General features: G+C 40.6%; 1 pseudogene; it reads right to left on the bottom strand.

The window, feature by feature from the left end:
* Positions 1–633: 633 nt before the first annotated feature.
* On the bottom strand, positions 634–1,149 carry LOC102826625 (annotated as a pseudogene).
* Positions 1,150–6,267: the final 5,118 nt, after the last annotated feature.

Here is a 6,267-nt window from a genome sequence, read left to right on the forward strand (position 1 = left end):
TTGTAGCCAATATCCTCAAAAAGAAGACATAGCAGATTTTAGTTTCAAAGTAAAGGATAAGTATGCTACCACAGCCTTTTACCCATAAAGCATTTGACTGTGGGATGATCCATGTTGACTCCACAGAATTCTTCTCTACACAATTCACTTCAAGTGGGATGAGGAACGAACTATAAAACATGAAGTCTAAACGTACTTTGGAAGATTCAAGGATGAAAAGTAGAACTCTACAATTTATCATAAAAGAACGAGCAAGTTCCCGGAGTTTTTATTGTTTGTATAACAGAGCACACAAAACCAGGCAGCGAAGTCCCCAAGGTAGTGATGATGGTCACGCTTCACGGTTACCTGTCCTTTGGTCCATCACCTTTTAAGAATTCATTATATTTTCTTTTTATAATGTTAGACATTTAGTTTTTTTCACAAAAGCAATCCAAATGTGAATAAATAAATGCATTATCTTTTAATGCCTCCCCCCCACATTCCTTTAAATAGTAAAAAGTGCTAAATATCTTCTGATAGCCTATTTGGCCACAGTTGCCCCATCTATGGTTTTAAAAATAGACTGGAATGTGGTCTTCTAAAATCATTCTTGTACTATAGCTTATTCTGCTAAATCTTGGGACACCAGTCCTATTGATATTGTTGATAGTCAGCAAAAGGTGAGGATGGGAACTGAACTGAAGGCAACTGGGAGGGATCTTCAACAAACTTAGAACCATTGGGAAACTGTGCAGAGGCAAATCTTGTCAATAAGATGCCAGCTCCTTCAATTACAGCTAGAAGACTGCCACCCATTGCAGCTGACCCAACCATGGGCACTGGTCCATTTCTTACTGCCAGTATGGCTTGTGTTAAGGCACCGCTTGTGATGGAGTTCCAGGGATATTCTTTCCCTTGGACTTGAACCATACTACAGTCTATCATGGAAAACATACCACCCCAAACTGCAAAGCTGCCTCCCAACTGTGGAGCCCTGGTTTTAATAGCTGTCAAACTTCCTCGTAGTCTGTGATTAACTCCCACCAGAGAATTCTGATAACCTTTAATGGCTTGAAAGATACCACCACCTCTGGTGCCCATCATAAAGACCCCACCACGGTCATCCACAATTCACCAGGGGCAAGGTTCTCGTGCGTACTCCTCCATCTTGACTCGAGCACTGAGAGCGATGCCAAAATGTTCTTTTTGATGATGAATGTCATGCCATTTCTCTTCACTTTGTAATTCCTGGGATAGTGAACCATATGATCATCAGATTTAAAATAGCCAATACCAGTCCATTTCAGCTCACTAATGCCTACAATAGCAATCTTTATATGTTCTATTTCATTTTTGACAACTTCCAATTTTCCTAGATTCTATTTCATATGTTTTATGTTCTGATTATTAATGAATGCTTACAGTTGTTTCTCCACATTTTGAGTTGTGCCTCATCAGCAAATGCAGGTCCCGAAAGCTTTACGCCATTGATGTCATCACAGTCAAGTCTACTTTGAGGAGGCAGCTCTTTGCCAGTCTTATTCTGAGTGCCTTCCAACCTGAGGAGCTCATCTGCTAGCACTATATCTGACAATATTTTGGCACTCTTCATCATGTTTCAATTTTCAATATTCTGATGTCATCTAACAGTGTTCCACTGCTGTTCATAAGGCTATCGGTGGCTAAACATTTAGAAGTAATCTGCCTCTCCTTCCTATTCTGTTTTATTCTGGAAGCTCTTCCGAAGCTGTCCATGATGGGTGTGCTGTGCTGGTATTTAAAATAATGGTGACTTAACATCCAGCATCACAGCAACGTGCAAACCACCAAAGTACAACAAATTGACAAATGAGTGGTGAAAACTGTGTTGTAAGTTGCATCAGATTGGCTGCAACTCCTGACAATTCCATGTACAACAGAATAGAATGTTGCTCGGTCCTGAGCCAACTTCATAATTGTGGGTCTTCTCAATCATTGTTGTGGCCACTGTGTATTCTGAGTCCCTTCCACCCTTGGGAACTCATCTTCCAGCACTATATTGGACAATATAGTACTGTTGTGATTTATGGGGTTTTCACTGGCTAATTTTCAGAAATACAACACCAGGCAGTTCTTCCCTGTCCGTCTAGTCACGGTTATCTAAAGTCTGTTTTGGATAGTACCGTGTATCATCTTATTTGATCTTCATATCAAATCTTTGGCATAGGTAGGATCCATCTGTTGTAGGTAAAAGGAACTGGATGTGGAGAAGGTAAATAAATGATTTACCTATGCTATCACAAATTCAAGTGTACCCTTACGGCTTGTACTATACACAGAGATTGTACACAGATGAAATATGTGAGCAGTATTTCACCCCATGGAATCTTTACCACTTACTTTCAAAATACAGAAAATTAGTTCATCTCATTGTCATTCAGCATCTCCATTCTAATTTCTTGCCACTTTATACAGTCTTGAAATACAACAGGGCTTCAAAACATTCCTGGAGGTTGTTCATTATCTTTTGATTCCTTTTTTGAAGCTCCTTAGTATATTTTTTTGAAGCTCCCTGGTATGTATTAAATGCTGACCTTGCAGTTTGCTCCCTAATCACCTGCTTTCCTTCCCAAATATGTGCTTGGGTGTGAGTCTGAACTGGCTATACCAGTTCTATATACCTCCACCTGGTCACCATGATAATAATGTCACTTAAAGAAAGAAACAAGATGAGTTCTGAAGGTGTTCACTCTTCAAGTTCCAAACACCTCTCAAACTAGGTGAACATGCGTTTTTTGTTTTTTTTTTTAAGTGTCTTGCTTCAATACCTCAGTGGAGAAAAAGGAGAAATTCCAAGTAGATAATAAGAATAAGGTGTGGCTGGGCATCTGGGACCAACCCACACTTCACAGATAACTGGGTTGGGCCCACTCATGACTCTTTCCTGGAAAACATAGTAATTATTTAAGGGGAGGCAACCCTGTTCCTAAGCCTCAATACTCAAGAGTTGCCTTCTTAGCTAGGCACCTTTTCGGTGCATCCCTGTCCTTTCCTTTGTTTTCATTTCCATGCTTATTCAGCTCAATAAAGCTAGTGTTTCCCATATTAAAACTTAATTTGTTTAAGGACAAACAGTTGGAGGCCTGTTTCTTAGGGGCTGGAGTGACAGGTCACATGCCAGAAGCAAGGGCTGTAGGGGCTGCCAATTTGGCAGGTCCCCGTCTCACAGGAGAAATGAGCGCATGAGCTGCTCACTGTCAGGCTTCCAAAAGGCATTACCCAGAGCTCCAAGGTGGAGCTGTTTACCAATACCGTGATTTCTCCCCAGATGCAGTTGCTACTGCAGCTAATTAAGAGAACAATTAAGACTAAGGCAATCAGTCAAGTACACAGACCTCCGTCATCTGCCCGACTCTCGGATGCCGCACTGCTCCCAGAGGGCTGAGCCGTATTCAGTCATTCAGAAAATGACAGGAAGAAGCTATTAAATATCTGAAAACCATAAAAATGCAATCATACTGTTCTTTAGCTGAGCCATCCACTAGAGACCGGTGCCCTGCAACTTTAGAAACTTAGCAGTCCTCTCAAATTCACAGGCTCACAAATAAGAAGATTAATCAAAAGTAGCTCGAATCAAAATTTAATTATAAGGTGGAGATGGGAGAGGCCGTGTTGGTCATTCCCATGCTTTTTGGTTTATGACTGATCAATATTCTCTAGTATGAGTTCAATGCATGACAAAGTCCACGGGGTGTCTTTAGAAAGGAAGTAACAGATTAAATATTGAGCTAAACAATTTAATCTTCTCCTGGAAGAATTTTCAGATATTCGTAAAGGTAAATCCTATTAGAGAGGAACAGTTTCCATGTGCTGGATTAGAGACTCTGCTTGGAGGAAGTTCCTAAGCACAGACATACAAGGCACTAAAACAAACTTCACTTAATAGTATAGTAAGTGCAGACAACAAAAGATCAGCTTTAAAATGAAAAACATATATTTTAAATTTAATAAAGTGATTACACAGTATCCTAAGGTTTCTACTAATTGATGACTGGCTTTATCTCTGAGTGTTGTTGTTAAGTCCCATGGACTCATAGCAATCCTGTATAGAATTTCCAAGGAGTGGTGGGTACATTTGAACCACTGAACTTGCCATCAGTAACACCATACCAGGACTTCTGAAAACCAGCTGCTGTGAAGTTGACGTAAACTTATGGTGACTTAAACTATGCGGCATAGTTTTGTTTTGTTTTTTCCCTAAATTTAATTAATTTTGTGGTTCTTGTTGAGAATCTACACAGCAAAACATGCACCAATTCAACAGTCCCTCCATGTCCAATTTAGTGACAACGATTGCCTTCTTCAAATTGAGCAACCATTCTTATCCTCCTTTTCTGAGTTGTTACTCCTCATCAACATCAACTCATTGCCCCTTAAGATATCTATTTAATCTTTTGAATTGCTGTTGTCACTTTGATTCTATTTAGTGTTGGTGGTTGGTGGTTATGTGCCCTGGAGTTAGTTCTGACTCATAGCGACCCTGTACAGGGTTTCCGAGGCTGTAAATCTTTACGGGGAGCAGAAAGTCTCATCTTTCTCCTGCGGAACAGCTGGTAGTTTCAAACTTCTGACCTTGCGGTTTGCAGCCGATTCGTAACCACTACGCTACCAGAGCTCCTTATAGACAGTTCTTAAAAGAGCAGACTGCTCAAGACAGACATTTGTGACTAATTAAGCTACACACTTGTTTGGTTCTAAGAGGACTATATAGTATATTTTTGGTTTCAGATTTAAAGGTGATCTTAGGGCAATAGTTTCAGGTGTTCATCTATTCTTCATGGCTACAGAAAGTTTGGAGTCCAGGAGAATTTGAAATTCTGTTCTGCATTTTTGCCCTTTTGATTAGGTTATTCCAGGGACTCTTTCATCAAAATGTTCAGACATGGTAGTTGGGCACCATCCAGCTCTTTGATCTTATAGAAAAGGAGACTGTTGTTCTGAGGGACAATCATATTACATTGTTGTTCTGAAGGACAATTAGTTATACTGTTATGTTTTTGTTGCTGTTGCTGTTAATTGCCATCGGTTCCAACTCATAATGACCCTATGTAGGGTTTCTGAGAAGTGGCTTGTGAGTTTCAACCTTCACCCTGCCATTCAAATAGACCTTGTGGTCCAGTGTGTAACCTACAGCACCACACCAAGACTATCATGTTGTTGCTGTTCTTAAGTGCCATCGAGTTGGTTCCAACCCATAGGACCCTGTATAGGGTTTCCAAGGAGCAGCTGGTGAGCTTGAACCACCAATCTTGCAGTTCAAATGACTTTGCAGTCCAGAGCATTAACCCACAGCACCACACCAGAACTCAAGGACTGTTAAAGTCTCCTCTTATTACTGACTCTCCTTCTCCTTTTGCTGCTCCAAGTGAATAAAGACTAACTGTTGCGCCTTGGATGTCAGTTTGCAAATTTTTAAGACCCCAGGCACTATACAATGAACTAAGAGGTAGAACAGAAGCACTCAACACATTATTAAATCATTTAACTGGGATGTTCCAAGCAACCATGACCGTAAACCTCCAAACCAAGGGGCCAAAACACATGAGGTTATACACAAGCAGATTCAGCAACTGGATTTTTGTTTGTTTTTTGAGGGGAGTCATTGTTGCAAATTTATCTATTACACAACTTTTGTCAATACAAGTGTACAACTTATTGGCAGCAATTATGACAATCAGCTGTGCACTGTTATCAATGTGCTTTTCCTATCACCATTAGTCACCCCTTCCCCCTTCCTCCATCCTTGTTGTTGTTAAATGCTGTCCAGTCAGTCCTGACTCATAGCGACTCTATTTGTCTTGCGTTTTCTCTCATACAATCTTGATAATGGTACAAACAACGATCTTTGTTGTTAGTTGTCATCAAGCTGATTATGACTCATGGAATTCTGACCCCTGTATACAAAGCAGAATGACTCCTGAGGGTTTTCAAGACTGTGACCTTTTGGAAGCAGATCGCCAGGTCTGTCTCCCAACGCACCTCTGGGTGGGACTGAACCACCAATCTTTCAGCGAGTACTTGAGTGCTTAACCTTTGTGTTACCCAAAAACCTTACAATGAAACTTCTTGTTGTTAGTGCCGTTGAGTGGGTGCTGACTCATAGTGACCCTGTATAGGATTTACTGGGAGGAGCTGGTGAATTTGAACTGTCGACCTTGTTAACAGTGCAATGCTTACCCTACAGTGCCTTAAACCTCCCTAAAATCAAATAAAAAAGCAAGTATTTGAGTTTCTACTGAATGCCAA

Source organism: Chrysochloris asiatica, unplaced genomic scaffold (assembly GCF_000296735.1).
Source record: "Chrysochloris asiatica unplaced genomic scaffold, ChrAsi1.0 scaffold00052, whole genome shotgun sequence".
Classification (NCBI taxonomy): domain Eukaryota; kingdom Metazoa; phylum Chordata; class Mammalia; order Afrosoricida; family Chrysochloridae; genus Chrysochloris; species Chrysochloris asiatica.